General features: G+C 44.3%; 1 protein-coding gene across 6 annotated transcripts in view; it reads right to left on the bottom strand.

Annotated features, from left to right (window-relative positions):
• The window catches only part of LOC137521654 (transcriptional enhancer factor TEF-1-like), a 248,741-nt gene that overhangs the window by 119,296 nt on the left and 106,628 nt on the right, over positions 1 to 22,817 (bottom strand). For 2 of the 6 annotated variants that reach the window (XM_068241184.1, XM_068241192.1), the window contains exon 1: positions 8,603 to 8,967. The exons of 3 other annotated variants lie outside the window; for them this stretch is intronic. The gene's annotated coding sequence lies outside the window, so the exon portion shown is untranslated. Of the gene's footprint in view, positions 1 to 8,239; positions 8,354 to 8,602; positions 8,968 to 22,817 lie in introns of those variants that run through there. One more of the 6 variants, XM_068241189.1, reaches the window with a different exon arrangement.

Raw genomic sequence — 22,817 nt, 5'->3', positions numbered from 1 at the left:
AAGAGTAATGGTGATAGTACAGAACCCTGTGGAACGCCATAAGCAAGCGGCCCTGGATTAGAGTAGCGTGTGCCCAGACTTACTTGCGGTGTCCTGCCAGATAGGAAGGTCTGAGACCAGCTAAGAACAGTACCCCTTAGGCCACAGTAACTCTTCAGTTGCTGGATTAGTATTTCATGATCCACAGTATCAAATGCTGTAGACAAGTCAAGAAGAATCAGAATTGAGCACCCTTATCCCTTGCAGTAAGTAGATCATTCATTACTCGGACTAATGCCGTTTCAGTGCTGTGTCTTTTCCTGAATCCCGACTGAAAAGTATCACAGATGTTATCTGTAAGCCTGGCTTCTAGCTGGTTGGCGACTGCTTTCTCAATAACTTTTGATAGGAATGGTAAGTTCGCCACAGGTCTGTAGTTGGTCACATAATCAGGATCTAGTGATGGTTTCTTCAAGAGGGGTTTTATGATTGCTTTCTTTAGTTCTTCTGGGAATAGTCCACTTTGCAAGGAGCACTGAGTGATTTTGTGAAGTACTGGCCTAATCAACTCTGGGCACTGCATTAAGGATCCAGTTGGGTCAGGATACATTGCAGGTAGTGGGGAAAAGACTTTGAATGAGAATTCCAAAATCTTCTTCACTCAGAGTGTCAAAGACTTGCCATGGTGGTATGGTAGTAGGCATAAGCAAAGTCCAGTGGTCAATTGAAGTTGTTGGTGTAATGCTGGCACGGATGGCAGACACCTTGTTTTTGAAGAAGGCAGAGAATTCTTCACACCTTTCCCTGGAGAATCTGGTTGGGGCTTTTAGGCAGGAAGGATTGCAGGACTGCGTGGAAGAGTTTAGCAGCTCTGTTGTTGGCTGTAGATATTTTGTGCCAGATAAAGTCAGATTTTTTTCTTGGTTATTGCTTGTTGGTATTGTCAGAGGTGTTGAACTAGGCTAGATTTGTGCTCCTCAGAACCTGATTTACCCCTCACACTTGCCAAAGCAAAACGCTAGTGCTTAGCGTTAGCGTTTTGCGCAGGTCATTTTACAGCGATTAGCACGGTAAAAATCACTGTACACTCATGATTCCGAACAATCGCGATCAGCGCTTTTTAGAGCATTGTATCACGATCGCTCCAGAATTGCAGTAAAATGCTGCAGGGAACATGCTTTGCGGTTGCCACTAATTGCAAAACACCCGCGATCGGCAGCAATCGCAGCAGTGAAATCAATGCCATTTTGTTTAAAATTAGCCTTCCTTAAAGTGAAGGTCCACTTTTGTTACAGAAAAAAAACCTTCCCCCTACTTCAGGGAAACAGAAAAATGCCTGATGGGCCAGTTAGGTCCTGTTAACTGGGACGCCTCAGCGCTCACTCCAACCTGAATTATCGCAAATACCTTCTGTTTATAGAAGGTATACTTCTGTTTTGCACAGCATTTTAGCAAGGAGGCTTTTTGGTCTCTTTCAGACCCTTACACACTCCTGGAGTTCTGGTTCACCACGAGAGTTTGCTGGGCGATCTGTAGTCCTGTTTCCACTAAGTCCGAATACACAGCCAGTGGGGAAATGCTGCCTTTCAGGCCGGTTTCACACTTCTAACCAGCGTTAGCATTGCGGTGCAACGCCACGATTGCATCGCACCACCAAAAACAGGCTTAAGAGATTTCTGCTTCAATGTGCGGTAATCCCTCTCTGGCTGACAGCCAAGCAGGAAGTGAGGCTCTCTAGCGCTCACTTCCTGTGGCTGAAGAACCGGCTTGCCGGAAATGTATTAACAAAATACGTTTTCGTTTTGTTTTTTTAAATATTCGTGTTGCCATAGACTAGTGGTCTGCAAACTTGGCTCTCCAGCTGTTAAGGAACTACAAGTCCCACAATGCATTGCGGGAGTCTGACAGCCACAGTCATGATTCATAAAGGCAAATGCATTGTGGGACTTCTAGTTCCTTAACCTCCTTGGCAGTATGGACGAGCTCAGCTCGTCCATGACCGCTGGAGGGCGCCGCTCAGGCCCTGCTGGGCCGATTTTCACAATTTTATTTTTAAAACACGCAGCAAGCACTTTGCTTGCTGCGTGTTGGTCCCGATCACCGCCGATGCGCCGCGTAACCGCCCCCCCCCCCCCCACCGAGACCCCTGCGTAGCCTGGCCAATCAGTGCCAGGCAGCGCTGAGGGGTGGATCGGGACTCCGTCTAACGTCACGACGTCATCACGATCGTCGTCATGCCGACGGGGGAAGCCCTCAAGGAAATCCCGTTCAGAATGGGATTTCCTTACGTGGGTACACGCCGGCGGCGATCGAAAGGTAAGGGCGGACGCCGCAGGGAGGGGGGCATCATGTAGCTAGCGCTAGGCTAGGTACATGATTTAAAAAATCACCCTGGCGCAGTTAATAGAACGCCAGGGTGGTTAACAGCTGGGGAGCCAAGTTTGCAGAACACTGCCATAGACTTACCTGACTTCCAGTCCACTGCACAAGTAGCCCACCAACGTAGAGATGTGCTCGCATTGGGGTTGCGGCCAATACGTCACTACCATCGCATCACGTCTGAAATGCAACATAGACTTACATTGGCGTAGCGTCGGCATGCGGTAAAACAGGCTAACGCACCGCGCTAGTGTGAAAGGGGCCTCAGACAACAGCATGCGATCTGGACCGCATGCCAGTGCAATGCTGGAGGGTATGCTGCAGTTTTCCGTAGCATGCATCCGTATCCCTATAGGCGTGCATCGTTTCCTCCAATTCGGAAATAGATGCTTCTTGATTAGAGAGACAATTTTCAATTATGTAGACATGTAATGAAAAGTGGTGGTATAAAGCTATTTATATGAAAACTTAAAGGACAACTTAAGTAAGAAGAATATGTAAGCTGCCATATTTATTTACTTTTAAACAATACCAGTTGCCTGACAGCCCTGCTGGTCTATATGGCTGCAGCAGTGTCTGAATCACACCAGAAACAAGCCTGTCAGGTCTGACAATGTCAGAATCACCTGATCTGCTGCATGCTTGTTCAGGGTCTATGGCTATAAGTGTTATGCCTGGTACACACCATGCAATTTCCCATCTGATTTTGGGTAAAATCGATAATTTCTGACATGTCCAATCTGATTTCGAATCGCTTTTCTGATCAATTTTCTACAGAAGTGATCAGAAAATGAGATTGGACCTGTCGGAAGTTATGTATTCGACCCCAAATCTGACGGGGAATTGCATGATGCGTACCAGGTATTAGATGCAGAAGATCAGCAAAATAGCTAGGCAACCAGTATTGTTTAAAAATAAATAAATATGGTATCATCCATATCCCTCTCCTTACAATTGTACTTTAAAATGAGCGAAACTGGCAAGTTTTAATTCCCACATATAACCTGACAAAGTAAAAATCACCTTTTGAAATGGGTAGCCAAAGGACGCCTATGGCGCTCCACAGAATACTCACCTCTCCTCCCCAACCTGGTGTGCTGAAACCTGCTTCCTCTATGACAGTTATACTGAAACACTGAAAGCAGCTAACAGCATGTGTCACTAGACTAGTACTGAATAGAGATATTTGTTGTCCTTGAAAAGTCATTAGCTGTAAACATTTCTCTAGCCAGCTAGACAACTCAAGTTATTCAAATGAGTCAGAAGGTAACTAGAGAAACAGGTTGTTTAAATAACTCCTAGGACAATTAAGTTATTTTTAAATCTAGTAGAATGGCTGGGCACTGCCTGGATGAGAACAGCATATCATTGTTAGCACAGCAGGAGGTGTTAACAACACATTCTGAAAGTCCAATTATACTCACACCATAAATACATACATCCAGGAGAATACAGAAATTATAATCATAGGAAATGGTTTGTAAAATGAATTGTAATAACCAATAGTGAAGTGAACTATAAATACAACCTTAGGTGAACGTCATACAGATGCTAAATAGCTGTCACTCACCAGAAAGGCTTGGAAGATTAAGCATTGGCTTTGATGGTTTTGTTTTAACTACACATGAACTGTAGTTACAGTACTTTTTAGTTCTGTTGCCGTATAGGTTTGATTGTTCTCTGTGTAAACTTTTTATGTTCCTACAGTTCCCACTATCGTCTATTGTACTCTCTACAGCACATACGAAAATGCTGGCGCTTTACAGATAAAATATAATAATAATAATATACATGATTGGGAGACTGGAGGTCTTGCATTGCTACCAATCTATAGGCTACATAGAGTAATGAGAGTAACTGGCCATGATCAGAGTCTGGCTCTGGAGCTCTGGCTAAGGGCCCATTCACACTAGTGCGATTAGCGGGTGATTCTTGCTAATCGCCGAAGCGCTATCGCTTTTTAAAGCTAGCGCAATTGTAACCCTATAGCAGTGATCTCACTGCCGCGATTGCCGCCTATCGAGATTTTCACAGTTAACACGTAATAGCAAAACTTGTTACCTGCAGCATATTCTTGCGATTTTGGAGCAATTGCAATACAGTGCTTATAAAAGCACTGATTGCGATCCCTTTGAATCGCCAGAGTGTGCAGTGATTTTACTGCGCTAATCGCAGTAAAAATCACCTGCGCAAAATTGTAGGGCTAAGCGCTACCATTTTGCCAGTTTCAGGTGTGAATGGGCCCTAAATCAACCAAATGAACAGAAATGACTAAAAATGTAAAAAGCATGAAAACACAGGGCTGCCATGGCTAGGTTTACTGCATACAAATAAAATCCAGGTAAGTAATTCCCAACTGCCTTCATTGTTGATTTGGCTTAGCGCTGGCCGAGACCATGGTCTTCCCTACTATCACTGTGTATACTAGTGACCTGCTCACTGCCAGGAAATCACATGCCAATGTACACACACACACACACACTATTTTTCAGAGTTATCCAACACCAACCAAACTTATAATTCCAAAACACTTCAGTATCAGTCTAGCATCCAATAGCATTTACCAAAAGTATTCCATCCACTTGCTGAAAACCACATGCAAGCTGACAGATGTCAAACCAACAACACCTTCTAAAAGCCTCATCAATGGAAAAGGTGTGCATACATTTAACAGGTGTGCCTATACAAATCATTGTAATTTTTACAAAGAGAGAGAGAGACAATTGGCTTGGCGAGAGAGACAATCTTAGGCCAGGTACACACATCCAATCTTGATTGGCCAATGTTACCACATCCATACAAGATGCGTACAAGAGTTTACTTACACTATCGGTCAAAGTATTCAAAATCTGTTGGCCCTCTTATGCTGAGTACACACGATTGAATTACCTGTTCAATCAACCTGTAATCTGGCGGAGAGTTGTGTGGTTGGTACATGTCCAAACTGCTCCCAATCAATAGCGGAACAAATTTTCCCAAGATAATTTCACAAAATCTCATTATCGAACTTATCGGAAATAATGGTCTGATTCCTGTCAGTCGGTCAGGAAATTGCACTGTGTGTTTTTGGCATTACTACATGTAAGTTGTAAAATTGGGCAATAAGCACGGTGGTGTAGTGGTTAGCTCTCTCGTCTTGCAGTGCTGGGTCCCCGGTTCTAATACTAGCCAGGGCAACATCTGCATGGAGTTTGTATGTTCTCCCATGTCTGTGTGAATTTCCACCGGGCACTACAGTTCCTCCCACATCCCAAAAACATATAGATAGGTTATTTGGCCAGCCTAGGGGCTGTCGACGATACATACACTACACAATACATACCTAGACATAGGACTATGGTAGGGATTAGATTGTGAGCCCCTCTGAGAGACAGTTAAGTGACAAGACTATATACTCTGTACAGCGTTATATAAATACTAAATAATAACAATTACTTAAAATTGACATGAGATGGCGCTAGTATGGTTGAGGTGACCCAGTGGGAAACCTCATAGGGGAATTCCGTGATTAGATGCCGCTTCAACAGTTCTCCAATGACAGCACCAACGTTTAGGTTTCAGATGGGTAGTAATAACTGCGCCTACACTATTCGGCCACTTACAACGTTTCATGTTGTAGCATGCTGGCATGCCAATATTCAAATTCCTACACGACCTAGGCCCTGGATACCTGAAGGATTTGTGCAACTGCATCACACCACCCATGACCTCAGATCAAAAGGATCCAACAACTTGACCACCACCAGAGTCCAAAAACTTTGAGCCAGAGCTTTCTGTCATGCTGCCCCTACCCTGTAGAATGCCTTACCAAACTTATTCAAGACAGCTCCAACCCTGGACAAGTTTAAAACAAAACTGAAAATCCACCTCTTTAGCATTTATGATCACATAACTTTTCCCCCTGTACGCACCACTATGTACTGATCTGAGACAAGCTTATGCACTTTGGGTCCTGCAGGAAAAAAGTGCTCTACAAATGTTTTGTTGTTGTAGAGGGTGGTGCGATTGGAGAACTGTTCCCTATGAGGTTTCTTCCTGGGTCCTCTCAACCATACTAGCTCCAACCGCATTTGTGTACGCACCTTCAACCTCCATATGAATAACACACAATCTAAACACTGTAGCTGGCCATACACCATACTATTTTGATGCCCAATCACATCACATCTACATAACACAAGGGACTATTTAAAGTCTGTTAACACATCTACCACACAGATGATATAAATGGACATAATTGTACAATCAAGATTGTCTAGTGTATGGGGCTGCTAACAAAGCTATTAATGTGACAGGCCGCTTTTGAACCAGTTCTTCTGAAATCAGCCACAGACAGACAATAGCAGCTACAGTAGCACCAATGCTGGGCCTTTGAGTCCGATTTCTTGCCTCGCCCAGCCCCCACTTTCTCAGTTAAACCAATAGATTTGTTTGCTTGCCAGTGAGAAAAAAAAAGTGTTTCCTGCTATATTTACAATCTAGGTACTACAAAACAAACAAGAGGCACAGCAGAGGCCAGCCAGCATGGCAGGAGCTGTACAGCACAAGCAGCTGAACAAAGAGAGCAAACTTTGAAAGCCTGCACTGTTCCCTCCTTATCTACACTTCTCCCTCCTTTTTCTCTCCCTCTAACCTCCACCTCCTCCCTGCAGCTTTTCCATATCTTTCCCATTATGTACAGACTGGAGTGCAACAGTTGGTCAATGTGGCATATACAGAATCCCCTCTAAGTAGCCCCCCTCCTCTCTAGCTCCTGTACCCCCCACCCTACTGGAGACCAAGACAAAGGTCCAGCTGCATAAAAAAAAAAAAAAAAAAAAAAAAAAACTTTTCTGAGTCCACCTAGCGCTACATAATATCCTTACACCGCTTAACAGTAGGAAACTAATCATTTGGCTCGATTAGGTTGACAAAACGTATTTGGCTTCAGAAAGTTATTAAAGGCTCAGCTTTTGAAATCTTCAAAACTTTATACACGTCAAAAACTGAGAATTTCATACTAACTGACCTTATTTTAAGACTTCAAAGATAGTCAAAAATATAAACACTTTATTTTTAATGCTAAAACTATATTATATAAGATGTTGTAAGGCACCAGGAGTGAAAGTGTTAACTTATGACTGCTACACAACCTTAAAAAAAACAAAACATACATACATTCTATATACAAAGCAAGAAAGGGAACTAAACGCTTACTATGTTTAACAAAAAAAAAAAAGTTTCAAAACTTTTTAAGCTATGGATTAAAAATTGACAGCTTTCACAATAAACTTATACTTGGATGTCAAAAAATGATATGAGAGTAGGAGGAAGGGCATCTGAAAATAATAGGACAAAAGAAGTGGAAAATTAAACTTGGATTTGGAGGAAAAAAAAGCTAAGCTCTCCACGCTTTGCCCCGCGCTGGGGGTTTCCTGCTTAGATCAGCAGAAAGGAGGAAAAACAAAGGATCAGGACTTAAATGGGTAGAGAATCAGAGCAGATCCCAGACTGGAAGGGGTGGGATTGTAGGGTGGGAGGGCAACAACAGCCTATATCAATACAACAAAAACTAAATAGAAAAATAAAAAAAGTTTAAAAAGTCCTTCTGGGAACATGATGAGATCAGCCATGAGTACTTACAGAGAACTCTTGGGACAATGAAAGACAGAACACTACAGACAATGGGGTGAGGGCTATTTAACCCTAATGCTGGGAACACACACTAAGTTATTTCGAGAAATCAGATCGTTTTATCGATCAAAATCTTATCGGTCTAAATATTCTAATTTTAAAGCTACAGAAGTATGCGTTTTCATGTCCAATTCTGATTGTTCGCTGGCGTGTTCTTGATCGAAAAATAAAATCGGAGTCGGTTTTAAAAAAAACATTAAAAACTGACCAGTCAGTTGTAAAGTTCTCCAAAGTCTGTTGAAAAGTTTTATCCCAGGATCTGGGCGATAGATCGCTCCGAGCCACCACGACCGATCCATGATCCAACCTCTATGGAGAGCTTTGAGAAAAATAAAATCAGCAGAAATGAGGAAAAAATTCCCCCCTCCTGTGTTCTGGGGCAGCTCAGGGCCAGGGAAAGCTGCCGGCCAGCCTCCTCTCCAAGCTCAAAGTGATCAGGAAGAGAGAAAGGAACCCAAAAAATGCCAAACATGCTAGAAACGACAAGGATTCCAAGCTGCCGGATCCTGTGATAGACAGGGGGGGAGAGAGAGGGAGAGAAACTCACAGATCTGGAACTTTTTCTGCTTACCTTGCCAGCAGGAGAGTCGTGCAGGGCTTTTATTAGAAGAAGACCACCAGCTTATGGTGGGGGGATCAGGCAAGCCAGGGACAAGGCAGTGAATAGGGGCAGCAGGAAGGCAGCCCCTGGTCAGCACTTTGTATGGGGGAAAGTCTTGTATTTTTTTTTCTTTCTCTTTTGGGCAGCACTGAGTTGGATTGTCTCTGCCCCCTCCTCTGGTGTGTGATGAAGGTCAGGTGAGGCTGAGGAGGGCTCCTCTGGCTCAGTCCAGCCACTGCTGTTGTTGTTGGTGGTGCTGGTACTGGTGCTAGGGAAGCAGGCTTGGTATTTTGGAAAGGTGACAGCTTTTCAGAGGAATCTCTGGAATGAAGAGAGGAATGAAATTAGCTCAATGAGTCAGTTGCAGTTCATGGGCGTGGTTTATTGGGGGCGGGATCTGCTCAGGGCCGGGCCACGCCCGCCCGTGACGCCTGGGGACTACAGGGAGATTGAACTTTCTACAGGGAGGAAGAAAAGTTTATTCAAGCTAATCTGCGAGTCTGCTCAGCTCTAGTGGGGAGGGCGGTAGAGCTCCCTCGCTGGCTGCAGATCAGCTCATGCAGAGGAAAGTTTACAAAGGACTTTAAAAAGTGATAATACTGCCATGCTTTATTAGGTTGCCCATGCATACAATGGATGGTTGTTTAGCATGGCTACACAAGGTGAATTAAAATAGTTGGAAATGACGGATACTTTCAGATATAGTTTGAAAATCATAAGCACAAATGAAAGTTTAAAGGCCCATACCCACTAAGTGATTTTCTCGAACGATTTTTCACAACAAATTTTTTTTCGCAACGTGAATTAACGAAAACTTGTTGAGTGGTTTCATTACGCCCACCACCCGCGGCGATCATTCATTTGCGTAACGGACATGACCGCTCCAATCCTCATGGGCTTTCGCAGGTTTTGCCGCAAACGTATAAATGATGGTTTACACAATCGTTTGTTTCTGACGCCGCAAACAACACTTGCAGATTCGGACAGATTGATTGGGGATGATCGTTCATTGGAAAAAAAACCTGAACCATCTGGCCGTAATCTGCCAGTGGGTATTTAGTTTAAAGCGGATCCGAGATTAAAAACGAACTATAACAAGTAACTTGTCTATATATCTTATCTAAATTTTAGATGGTTTACACAGCAAATCTAGCTGCAAACAGCTTTAATAGAATATGATTATTTGTTCCTGTGATACAATGACAGCAGCCATGCTGTTTGTAAACATTGCACAGAGGCAGGCTTATCTGCATCTTGAGCAAAAAAACCTAATCCCCCCTCCTCCTCCCTCCGCCCCTCGGCCTCTGAAATCTCTGGCTAGTAATACCTCCCCCTCCTCCTGCCCAGAGTGAGCTCCCATGAGCCCTTGCTACTGTCTGAAAGTGCCTTGGCTCTCGGAAAACCTGTGGGTGTGGCTTGTGTAGTTTATAGGGAATTAGAGTATTAAAACAAAAACAAAAAAGTATTTGGCTTGAGTAATACCCTATAAACTATAGGAAAGGAACACAATTATGCAATGAGTAAAAGTTAATCTTGGAGGGAGCAACAAATGAAAGATCCGCAAGGGCGCTCTGACATTATGTACAACCAACTCTACAGATGACTTCGGCAGATAATTACTCCTTATCAGCGGTGTGTGCAGAGCTCATTAAACATGGTCTATGGCACTTAAGGTGGCTATACATCAGGCGACTTGATGGCCGATCTAACATTCGATTTGATTATTATAATTGTATTAGGTGAAAATCGGTTCCGCCAAGTGCTTGCCCAATCAAGGATGCAACCAATTTTGGGGCCAAAATTGGTCCCATGAATCGGTCGGACATGCTGCAAGATGTAGGGCCAACTTGCTGGATCGGGTGTGCAGAAGTAATGGCGAGAGATATCAGGATGAGCAACGAACGGATGCTGTCCCCCCTAAAAAACCCCGAAATCCTACTGTGGCATCAGTGGATCAGTCCTCCAGTGGTTCAGATCATTCCTGACTGACAGAAAACAGAGAGTATCCCTAGGTCCTATAGTGTCCAAACCTGCACCTCTACAATTCGGAGCGCCACAAGGATCAATCTTATCCCCTCTGCTGTTTGCAATCTACATGCTGCCACTCGGTACACTTATCCAACGTCATAGCCTGACGTACCACTGCTACGCCGATGACACACAGCTATACCTGTCCTTCAAACCTGGGGGAACAGACCCTACTCCAAAAATAAACTCTTGCTTAGCTGAGCTACAGGCATGGATGAATGATAACTGGTTGAAACTGAATGCTGACAAAACTGAGGTCCTGTTTGTCCAAAGCCAGCACTCGCCATCAAAACAGCTCTATCCTAAAGCAACACCAATCAGGATTGGGAATTCAGACATAAACAGCTCCAACCTTGTGCGCAGCCTTGGCGTACTAATCGATGGGGAATTGAGTTTCAGAAACCAAATTTCATCTGTAGTTAAATCTTCCTACTTTCATCTGAAGAACATTGCAAAGATTAAACATCTTATTCCTCCAGAGGATCTTCCAATCCTAGTCCACGCCTTCATCACATCACGGCTGGACTACTGCAATGCCCTTTATGCTGGCCTCCCCAAAAAGGACCTGCGTCGCCTGCAATTAGTGCAGAATGCTGCTGCCAGATTGCTAACAAACCAGCCTCGCCACTGTCACATAACACCGATCCTTCGCTCACTGCACTGGCTACCAGTAGAATGGAGAATACTCTTCAAGATTGGACTGCTGACATTCAAATCCCTGCACAATCTGGGCCCTGGATACATGAAGGACTTGCTGAAGCTGCACCACACCTCTCACAACCTCAGATCAGCAAGTTCTATAAACTTGGTCACTCCCAGAGTGCACCTCAAAAATCTGGAGATAGAGCCTTCTGTCATGCTGCCCCTACTCTTTGGAACTACCTGCTACACCCAGTAAAGACAGCTCCAACCCTGGAGCTATTCAAATTCAGACTGAAAAGCCACCTGTTTAGCCTGGCATTTCCGGACTTATAAAATTCTTCCTCTGTACCACGATGGTCGGAGCCATGCTTATGCGCTTTGAGTCCCACGGGAGAAAAGCGCTTTACAAATGTTATTTGTTGTTGTTGTTGTAATGTATCCGCCCAGTGCACTATACATTACCTGTCCGTGGCTGTTGCTTGTCCTCCATTGGCTCCGGGCGCTGTCTTTCATTCATACACACGCCCACATGGTTGCCAGAGTAACACAGGCGCGTCTGTGACATCAAATACGCGCCCGTGTTACTCATCCCACCACGTGGGACATGTATATGGACGAAGGACAACGCCCAGCGGCAGCGGAGGACAAGTGTCAGCCACGGACAGGTAATGTATTGTGCACTGGGGAGGTACATTGCACATTAGGGGGAAAGGTCCGGCAAGGCAGCATAACAAAGCGGATTCCGGATCAATTTCAGCATGAAATTTATCGGGAATCGGTCTGTGGTGTATGGGCAGCTGACAGATCTCTCTCTAAACAGATTCGATTAGAGAGAGATCTGTCTCTTGGTCGAATCTGCCCATCATCGCTAGATGTATGGCTACCTTTACCCCTATAGTCTTTTCCACTATGTCACATCCTGCATCATTTATTATTTATGTAGCGCGACATCTTCCACAGCGCTGTACAGAGTATATTGTCTTGTAACTTACTGTCCCTCGAAGGAGCTCACAATCTAATCCCTACCATAGTCATATGGCTATTGTAGTCTATTTTAGGGAGAAGCCAATTCATTTATCTGTATGTTTTTGGTTTTTGGGATGTGGGAGGAAACACAAGTGTCTGAGGAAACCCACACAGACACAGGGAAAACATACAAATTCTGTGCGGATGTTTGACTTAGCTGGGATTTGAACCAGGGACCCAGCGATGCAAGGCGAGAGTGCTATCCACTAAGCCACAATGGGCATATCGGCATATTGGTTTACAATTGTCTGGCATTCTATTGCAGTCTTCTGCTGTTGTTTCACATCACATCGCTTGACATCTTCTTGATCATGGAAGGATCTTTCATCAGATCTTCTCCTGTTGTCGCCAGCGCAACCTCTAGAAATGTCTTTTCTGTCATGATTACTGTTAAATGCTTGAACAATTGTTTAGTCTATTGATGTCTATACTGCTGACAGAATCGTTTATTTGCAGACCAGATAACTTAAAGGTGGCCACTAATGATACAATTTGCCAAACGATCGGTTATGAACAATTCTTCATAAGAACGATCCAAAATGATCGATTGGGACAACTAATGCACAACAAATCTCCTGATCAATGGGATCAGATTGACTGGATCAATCTGAAAATTTGACTGATTTCATTAATATGATCAATACTTTTCCGATTAAAAATAAGGGAGTATTGATCATTTACCTAGTTTACCACCTTGCGTCACTTAATATCGTCCTGATTTCAGCGGATATCAGATCTACTGTCAACTAGAAAGCTGCTAACACTTTGTACAGCTCGAAGCAGACCAACTCTATGCGACAGTCAATTTCACTCCACTCCTGCCTATGTTTCCTTCCCCCAGTGCTCTTGCTGCGCCTAAAGGATACCCGAGGTGAAATGTGACATGATGAGATAGACATGTGTATATACAGTGCCTAGTACGCAAATAACTATGCTGTGTTCCTTTCTTTCTTTCTCTGAGTGAAAGAGTTAAACATCAGGTATGTAAGTGGCAGTTTAGGACTGGGTCAGACCACAGTGTGACCCTCACTGATAACAAATTACAACTATAAAACACCTTCCTAGCTGAAAATGGCTTCTGAGAGCAGGAAAGATAAAAAGAGTCAATAGTTCACAGATGTTTAGCTCTGGCATACTTCAATGAATGTGTCATTGAGCAAAATCAGTAAAAAGTTAAAAAGTAGATTTAAATATAAAATAAAACTGTGGAATATCTTAAAGTCATTTTTAGGAGAAGGAGGATAGGTACAATTGTTTATTTAATTATTTTATTTTAACCTCGGGTGTCCTTTAATTGGTAAAAGACTGGTCTTTTCCAATCGAGTTTTTGCTTGATTACAGATTTGCAAAAGTTAGATACTTACCCTTCTGGATGATCCAGGCTTCTCCAATCCTCCTACACCCCACCTCTGCACTGCAGTTCCTGTACGGGCGTGCTGCGCTGGAGCAATGACGTTCCACACCTGCGCAGTAGCATGGAGCTGCTTGTGCACAGAGGAAAAAGATTTGCATAAATGCTTTTACTGCTCTTTCATTGGTTATTGAGGTGGCAATATGCCGTTTCGAGTGTGAATGGTGCCAAACAGCTTATTGGACATTGTGGGGTAGGTTGATATCTTATATCTTCAAAACTTTGTAAAATAAGTATAATTAATTATTGATCAGGTTTTCATGTAAAGCTATTTTCAACACATGTGAGTAGAAGTATGCTAACTTTCCAGAGGGATTTTGTCTTGGGTGTTCAGCCCATCAGTGACAAGACAAATAATATTTAAATCACACTTGCTTCTCCTGCCGGACTCAAAACACCAGAGCTGCTAGGGCAAGCTCAGTGGGCAGTAGCATTGTTAGGGAATCTTGCCCAAGGTCTCCTTATTGAATAGGTGCTGGCTTGCTGAACAAGAAGAGCTGGGGTGTGAACGCCTGTGTCAGAGAGGCAGAGTCCTTAAAGGGAACCTAAACTGAAACCTAAAAAAAAGAGTTTCGCTTACCTGGGGCTTCTACCAGCACCCTGTAGCCGCCCTGTGCCCACACTGTCACGGATTGATTCTCCAATCCCCCGCAGCTACTAAGTTTCATTCTTCGTATTGGCCAGTTGATGGCCACTGCACCTGCGCGGCCCTGGCTGTGCACATCCTCGATTACGCTCCCATCACTGGGATTTCTCATTCTGCGCATGCACAGGACGCTCCTGGCGGCGGAACCGTGATTGAGGATGCGTGCCGCCAGGGCCGTGGAGGCGCAGTGGCCATCCACATAGCAAGAATGAAACTTAGTGGCTGCAGGCGACAGGAAGGATCGATCCGTGACAGCGCGGGCATAGGGCGGCTGCAGGGGGCTGGTAGAAGACCCAGGTAAGTGAAACTCTTTTTTTTGTGATTGTTTCAGTCTAGGTTTAACCTAGACTGAAACTAGTACACTATCCAACCACTTAACTATTAACCAGTACACTATCCAGCCACTAAACTGACTAGTTGGGGATCACTGTGCCCTCCTGGAAGTTGTGTATAGGGGGCACCTGGTGACGAATCTTTTATTTTGAGGAACATGGCAACCTCATTTTTTATATGGAGGCATGTGATTACTAAATTATTTTATCTGGTGGAATGTTACCGATAATTATCTAGAAGCATGTGACTTATTAATTATTTTATCTGAAGTCATGTGACTACTTAATTCCTTTATCTGCTGTTATGTGACTACTTAATTCTTTCATCTTGAGTCACATGGTTATTTAATTCTTCTATCTGGAGGCACATAGCTACACTGTGTAAAAGTGAGGATTCACAGTGGATGACAAGCAATGTCGGCTGAATACGCTATGCATACTGTGATAGATTATTGTTGTGTATTGCACTGACATATTACGCAGCGCTGTACAGAGTATATTGTCACTTGTCACTAACTGTCCCTCAGAGGAGCTCACAATATAATCCTTACCATAGTCATGTGTCTGTATCATGTAGTGCATGTATCATAGTCTAGGGCCAATTTAGGGGGAAGCCAATTAACGTATCTGTATGTTGTTTGGGATGTGGGAGGATCCCAGAGTGCCTGGAAGAAACCCACACAGACACGGGGATGACATACAGACTCCTTGCAGATGTTGACCTGGCTGAGATTCGAATCGGGGGCCGGGCGCTGCAAAGCGTACTGCCCCTTTCCAGAGCAGGGACAAGGTCCTCCAGCACCCAAGGCTGAGACACCAAAGTGCGCCCCTCCATCCCTCCCACCCCAGCCGTCACACACTGATTGCTGTTAGACTAAGAGGGCCACAGGGCCCACAACCTCCCCAACACCTTAATATCTAGTTATCTGGCTTGCAGTCACTGCCATGTATCCCCTTTTCTTATTTCTTTCTGCTTCAAACACAATTAGGAATGAATTGTGCGCCCCCTCCTACACTGCGCCCTGAGGCTGGAGCCTCTCCAGCCTATGCCTCGGCCCGGCCCTGCCCCTTTCCATTGATATGCCCCAGTGGTCCCCACCAGCTAACTATTGTGCCCCCTTTATGCCCCCCACCCCCCAAACAAAAAAAATCTGGAGCTGCCACTGTCAACACAATATGGTTTTCCGAGATGCAAGTCAAAATGCGGCCCTGGTGCTGTTTTTCTATGGAGTCGGCACCCTCAGATTTCTTTCTGAACTACTGATAATGCTTTAGCTGTTATGCTGGGAATACACGGCTCGATTTTGAGCCATTAAGATGGCTCGATAGATAATTTCCGACATGTCCGATCTTCGGCCCGATCGTTTCACTGCTCGATTCCGGATTCAAGTGAATGGAAAAAGATAAGAAAAAACGAGCGGAAAATAAGAGAATTGACTGCGGAATCGAGCGGCAAAATCGAGCCGTGTATGCCCAGTATAACAATTTGATTTTTTTTTCTACCGCAGTTGGGGTACACAGTACTTTAGGCCCCTTTCACACTGTTGCGGTGCGTTGGCCTGTTTTTACCGTAGGCCAACGGTATGCCAGTGAAAATCTGCGATGTGGCAGAAATGACGTTATCGTCGCAACTCTGTCGTGTGCGCATACTTACGTTACTGGTCGACTTGCGTGGCGACGTGCAGCGGACCGGACGTCATGTAAGTCTATGGTGATGCATATTTTTCAAATTTGTGCGACAGTGTTAAATTTTTAAAAAATTTGCCCGGCATTGTTGCGGCGCACATGTGCATATTTATGTTGCCCTTATACTACATAGATTTGGTAAATCTGTACAACCAAGATTGTATGGTGTGTGTTGAGCCTTAGGCCTAGTTCACATTAGAAATCGCCAGCACAATCACAAGCGCTGAGCGATTTTGTGGGAGCTTGTGTAAGCGATTTTCCAAGTGATTTTTCTAAACGCTTTTGTTTGGTAGTTTTTTGTTTTTTTCTGACGACAATCAGGACATGAACTCTTTGACCTGGAACTCAATAAATACAATGAATTTATTTTAAAAAGCACTCCGTAAATCACTTTTCAAAGCACTTTGCGATTTCCCTATACATTGTATTGAAGCGCAAATGCTCAGGAAATGGTGCAGGAGCCGTGTTTGCGATTGGAAAGAAAGCTCATCGCTCATGGGAGAACACTCACATTGAGTAGCATTGCTCAAGCGCTTTTAAAAATCACCAGCGCTTTTCAAAAACGAAAAGCGCTCATAGTGTGAACAAGTCCTCAGTTGTGTTTCTCCCATGTTCCTCAACATCTTCCATAGTTTATAAACCTGGAGGCAAGAAAATTGGGCGCATATGAGAAGTAGACAAGTCGTGCACCAAACCGAAAATTTTCATTTTCAGAATTAGTGGTTTCAAATAATATCATTATGAAATATGTTTTGACAATTATCATTTTTTTAGTTATCATTGTAACTTTTCAACATTTTGATATTCTACTTTTTTTTAAAATCATTTTGATATTCGTTTTGAAAACTATAATTTGGTGGGGTGTTAGGGTTAGGCACCACTGGGGGGAGGTCTTACGGTTAGGCACCACTAGGGGGGTCTTTTGGTTAGGCACCACCGGGAGGGTTCTTAGGTTTAGGCACCACCAGGTTAGGTGCCAGTTCTAGAGCCTGTAACACACATCCTTTTTTTGATTGGCCAATTTTACCACCTCCATCTAAAGGTGGCCATACATCAGCCGACTAACCATCCATCCAATTCGCCATCCAATTCGATTATTATAATCGAAATGGATGAAAATTGGTGCTGCCAAGTGCATGCCCGACCGACAAAGTGACCAGAAAATGGCTGCACGGTCGATCGCTCATGTTGCAAGATGGTGGGCCGAAGTTGGTTGGTAGGGTGCGCGGCGGTATGGCAGCCAGTTTGCGAACGAGCAACGAAACCCCCGCCACTGCCACCGCAATGTATAAATGTATGTAGTGTGTGCATTTGTACATTACCTGTCTGGTGTTGGCCTCCACGCGGTTTCCGTCCATCTCACGGGGATCCGCATACACTCCAGCAGCGCATAGCTTCTAACGTCAGACGCTAAGCGCCGCCGGCGAGTATGCGGATGTTACCCGGCGAGATGGACGGACACCGTGCGGAAGCTGCTACAGGACAGGTAATGTATAAATGCACACACTACATACATTTATACATTTTGGGGGCAGCGGCAGGGCGGACGCGGCGGGCTCAGCCGATTCACTGATAATTTCATGCTGAAATCGGATGGCAATTGGCCTTTAGTGTATGGGCAGAATCGACCAAGAGACAAATTTATCTCTAATCAGATTCGATTAGAGATAAATTTGTCTCTTGGTTGAATCTGCCCATAATATTCTGGTGTATGGCCACCTTAAAGGAATACTTAAGTCTAGAAAAAAAAATGACATTTACTCACCTGGGGCATCCCTCAGCCCCCCGAAGCTGGATGGTGCCCTCGCAGCCCCGCTCCGATCGTCCTGTCCCCGCCGGCGGCTACTTCCGGTTCGGCGACAGCCGCCGACAGGCTGGGAACGCGGCTGATTTTCCGCATTCCCAGCCGCTGCTATAACTCTCTATGCTGCTATAGCCGACAGGCTGGGAACGCGGCTGATTTTCCGCGTTCCCAGCCGCTGCTATCACTCTCTATGCTGCTATAGCGTATATATATACGCTATAGCAGCATAGAGAGTGATAGCAGCGGCTGGGAACGCGGAAAATCAGCCGCGTTCCCAGCCTGTCGGCGGCTGTCGCCGAACCGGAAGTAGCCGCCGGCGGGGACAGGACGATCGGAGCGGGGCTGCGAGGGCACCATCCAGCTTCGGGGGGCTGAGGGATGCCCCAGGTGAGTAAATGTCATTTTTTTTCCTAGACTTAAGTATTCCTTTAAGGCTCCCTGCACACTGCAAATCCATTTTCTGATTCCGATTTTCAATTCCGATCTTCCCTGAATACATTCAACAGAAAAACGGATCAAAAAAACGCAGCATGCAGTAAAGATTAAAAATATGAATCGGAGGTAAAAAACGATTAAAAAGCGGAATCGGAATCGGAAATGCATGCAGAGTGCAAGAGGCCTAAGATTTTGAATGCTCTGAACAGATTGTATAAGTAAGCTCTCATACTACATGGAAGTGGTAAAACGAGCCAATCAAAAGTTTATATGCGCAGACAACTTAAGCATCAGGTGGCCGATATCTGGATGGCCAGGACTATATAATAGTTAAGTCTTGGTGCTCAGGCCAACCCCTTGTACCCAAACCTCAAGCTTCATGCTAGGCACACACGATGAGGCAGATTTCCTGCCAGATCGATTATTTCCAACCTGTCCAATCTGATTTCTGAACAATTTTCCTATCAATTTTCCATTCACTTCTATAGAAAATCATTCGGAAAATCGATTGGAAATCAGATCAGACAGGTTGAAAATAATCGATCTGGCAGGAAAACTGCCAGAAAATCTCATAGTGTGTACCTAGCATCACAGTCAAAAAGTCGTTATCATCAGCTTATCTAAGCGCTCGGTGGCATCTAAACCAAATGCCCAGCATCAAAGCAAGCAGAGGTGGGGAAAAGCCTCTCAATATTAGCATAAAGATGTTTCGCTAGGAGAATTACCCCCACCCCTCCCCCTTTATGCACATCACAAACTCACTAGCCCCATTTCCCACTGACAGACAGTATGCATGCTAGGACACAGGGCCGGATTACCTCTCTTGAAAGTGGACCTGAACTCTTGCACAGGACAAAAGGGAAACATAGAGAAATGCACCCTGTATGTATTTAGAGAGTTTAGCCTGTCTAATTCCCCCTCATTTGTGTCTAATCACAAGTTGTAATTTGATCTCTCCAATGTTTCACATGACTGCCATGGCAGAGATGGCAGATAAGCCTATTTGAAAGCACAGGCTGTTAACTCAATGTCTGCTTCCATAAAAACAAGAAGTAGACACATTGCAGACTTATTGTAGGATTTGTATCAGCTGTAACAAAGAAATGTTCCTCTGTTAAGGTTATTATGCTGTTGCACACCTTTAGAGAGGACGTACTGAGTTCAGGTCGGTTGAAAAAAAAAAGGCTGTCTTTGAACTACTGCAAAAGACCTGAATCAGGTGACATAAGAACGCAAAACAGATTTTTTTTCTTTTTCTTATGCCAGATCAGAACCAATGCAGTAACCCAGATGTCAACACGTCTTATGTTATTAATAGGATCAGTTCACACATGTCAGCAGTATCCATTGTGGTTAAGAGAGGATAGCAAAGCTCTGACATGCAGGATTTTTCCGGACAAGCGGGTGCATTTCCCATTTGCCAGAAGGCAATGGTGGAAATGCATCTCTTCCGGACTCCAACATACCACAAGAGGTACCACAACAGACCACCTCAGCGAATACTGCACTGTCCACTTTGGAGATCTGGCTAAAGTGTGAACCAAGTCAAAGCCATTTTTAGATAAACCTTTCAGCGTTATCACTTGTGTAAGCAATTCTCTTTTCCTCCTTATCACCTTTGTGTGATAAATGCATTGTTCAGTTAAGTCCAAGTAAACACTGGCACCATAATAATCTCCAAACTCTGTACCCAGCAGCTAGCTATAAGGTGCGTACACACACACTACTACAGAGAACGACGGGTCTGTCAGACCCTTCCGTTGGGCGGTTGTTCTCCCGACAGTAGTGCGTGTGTACAGTCTGTCTGCAGACTGATAAGGCTGTTTCTGAACGATCCGCGGACTGTACACACGCACTACTGTCGGGAGAACGCCCGCCCAGTGTGAGGGTCTGACGGACCTGTCGTTCTCTGTAGTAGTGCGTGTGTACGCACCTATACAGAGTGTAGCCATACATCTAGCAATTCTGATTCAATCGTCAAAGCAATCAAATTTATTGGGGAATCGTATTCAGTATAGTTGATCGAAAGTCGATCAACTAGTGGCCCACACACTTCAAGATTTATCCTATGCGATTCACCTTCATTAATCGATCTGACCAATGTTGTGCTTCCATGCTCTGAATGCAAAAATTCAGAATCGATTGAATAATACATAAACAGTAGCTGATTCCTATGCGATCGACCAATATCTCGCATCCTCCTCGATTGGCTAGTCGATTTGACTTGATATCATCGATTGGGTATACTGGAACACACTCAATTCTCTCTCGAGTCAATAAGATGATTGAACTGATCGATCGATCGTACAGCAAAATCTCTAGATGTATGAGCACCTTTATGCTAGGTACACACAATGAGAATTTCTGTCAGACTTAGGCTTTGTACACATTATAAATCACCAGCGCTATCGCAAGCGCTGAACGATTTATTGAGCTTTTTTAAAGTGATTTTCCATGCGCTTTGCACTTAGAAAAGTGCTTTTGTAAGCGCTTTTCTAAGTGCTTTTGCTGAGCGATTACAATTTTCACTTTCTGCCATTAGTCAGGAAGTGAACTCTTTGACCCGGAAATGAATACAATTGGCCTCAATTCACTAAGCTTATCTCCTGTCTTTAATAACTCTTCTGAGCTGTTTCTACAGTTATCACCATGGTGATATAATTGTGATAACTGTAGAAATAGCTCAGAAGAGTTATTAAAGACAGAAGATAAGCTTAGTGAATTGAGGCCATTTGTATTTATTCATAAAAATGCTCAGGAAATCTCAATACAAATCGCTTTTTCAAGCGCTTTGCGATTTCCCTATACCTTCCATTGAGCCAAAGCGCTCAGAAAATGGTACATGTAGCGCGTTTGCGATTTTCATAAAATCTAAATGCGCAAATGTGAAGAGTCTCATAGGAAATCATTACACAAGCGCTTTTAGGATGATTTCTAAAATCACCAGCAATTAAAAAATAATGGGAAACGCTCATAGAGTGAACAAGCCCTTACTGTCAGATCGATTATTTCCAACATGTCTGATCTGATTTCCAATCGATTTTCTATAGAAGTTAACGGAAAATGGATCGGAAATCAGATTGGACCTGTTAGAAATAATCGATCTGACAGTAAATCTGTCACAAAATTGTATTGTGCTTACTTACCTAGCATAATGCCTTGTACACATGACGACGAAAGCAGTGGGAACGCGCGGCGGCGGTGATGTGAAATCTACGCCCTGACAGGTATTAGCGCATCAAAACAGGAAGTAGATTTCAATCACTGCCGTCCGGAAATGGTTAAATACTTTTCTGCAAGCGTTTTGCATCTTTTGGTGGCTTTTAGCGGCGATCGCCATTTTTCACCCCCGCAGGTGGACATGGGAGCACGGCAGTCAGTGACCCTGGAAACAACCTCAAACGATGTGAAAAAAACGGATCATAAACGGCTTAAACGATGAGCGCTGTGGTTGGCTGTGAACGCCGTGCGAGCATTTGTGTTAATTGGTTCTTACAGATGGCCACCGGACCTTCAGATAGATTCCTGTCAGATCTAATCTGACAGTAATCTATCTGATGTGTGCCACACACTAGGGACAGATTTTCGATAGATTTCAGAATAGGACCGTCGAGTCATAGGGGTTGATGCATGAAGCAAACAATGCACAACAATATTACTGTTACAACCACCAGCAGTGCTCTGTGAGCTACGCTATTGGCGCAAGTACTGGGAGCATTGCTATGGTAACACTCGTTAGTACCGCACGTTACCATATCCCATCAGGGGTGCATGCAGGCGCACTTGCAGCTTCCCGCTAGGCCTCCGGCTGAAATAGTTTAGCTCCATCGAGTACGCTTTACTGCGCAAGGGTTAACTGTCCACGCCTGCTCATTAGAAAAGACCCGATCATGCTCAGCTACCTCCGCCGGAGCCCATTAGAAAGCCATTACTGCGCCTGCGTGCACCGGTGACAAAGGAAGTTTGGGGGGAGCCAGCGCTGGATCCCCACTGGTGAGGACTCGGAGGAAGGAGGAAGCCTTTTTAGGATCTAGAGGCTTCCCCCTCCCAAGGTAAGCACCCCCTAAGGGAACTTTTTTTCCCTTCAGGTACACTTTAAAGCGGTATCGTCACCATAAAAATCAAATTTCAACAGCAACTGGTCTGAGTGTATTAAGTGATAAAGATGCTAGCCT

Source organism: Hyperolius riggenbachi, chromosome 6 (genome assembly GCF_040937935.1).
Source record: "Hyperolius riggenbachi isolate aHypRig1 chromosome 6, aHypRig1.pri, whole genome shotgun sequence".
NCBI classification, from domain to species: domain Eukaryota; kingdom Metazoa; phylum Chordata; class Amphibia; order Anura; family Hyperoliidae; genus Hyperolius; species Hyperolius riggenbachi.
This window is presented reverse-complemented; position numbering and strand designations above follow the sequence as displayed.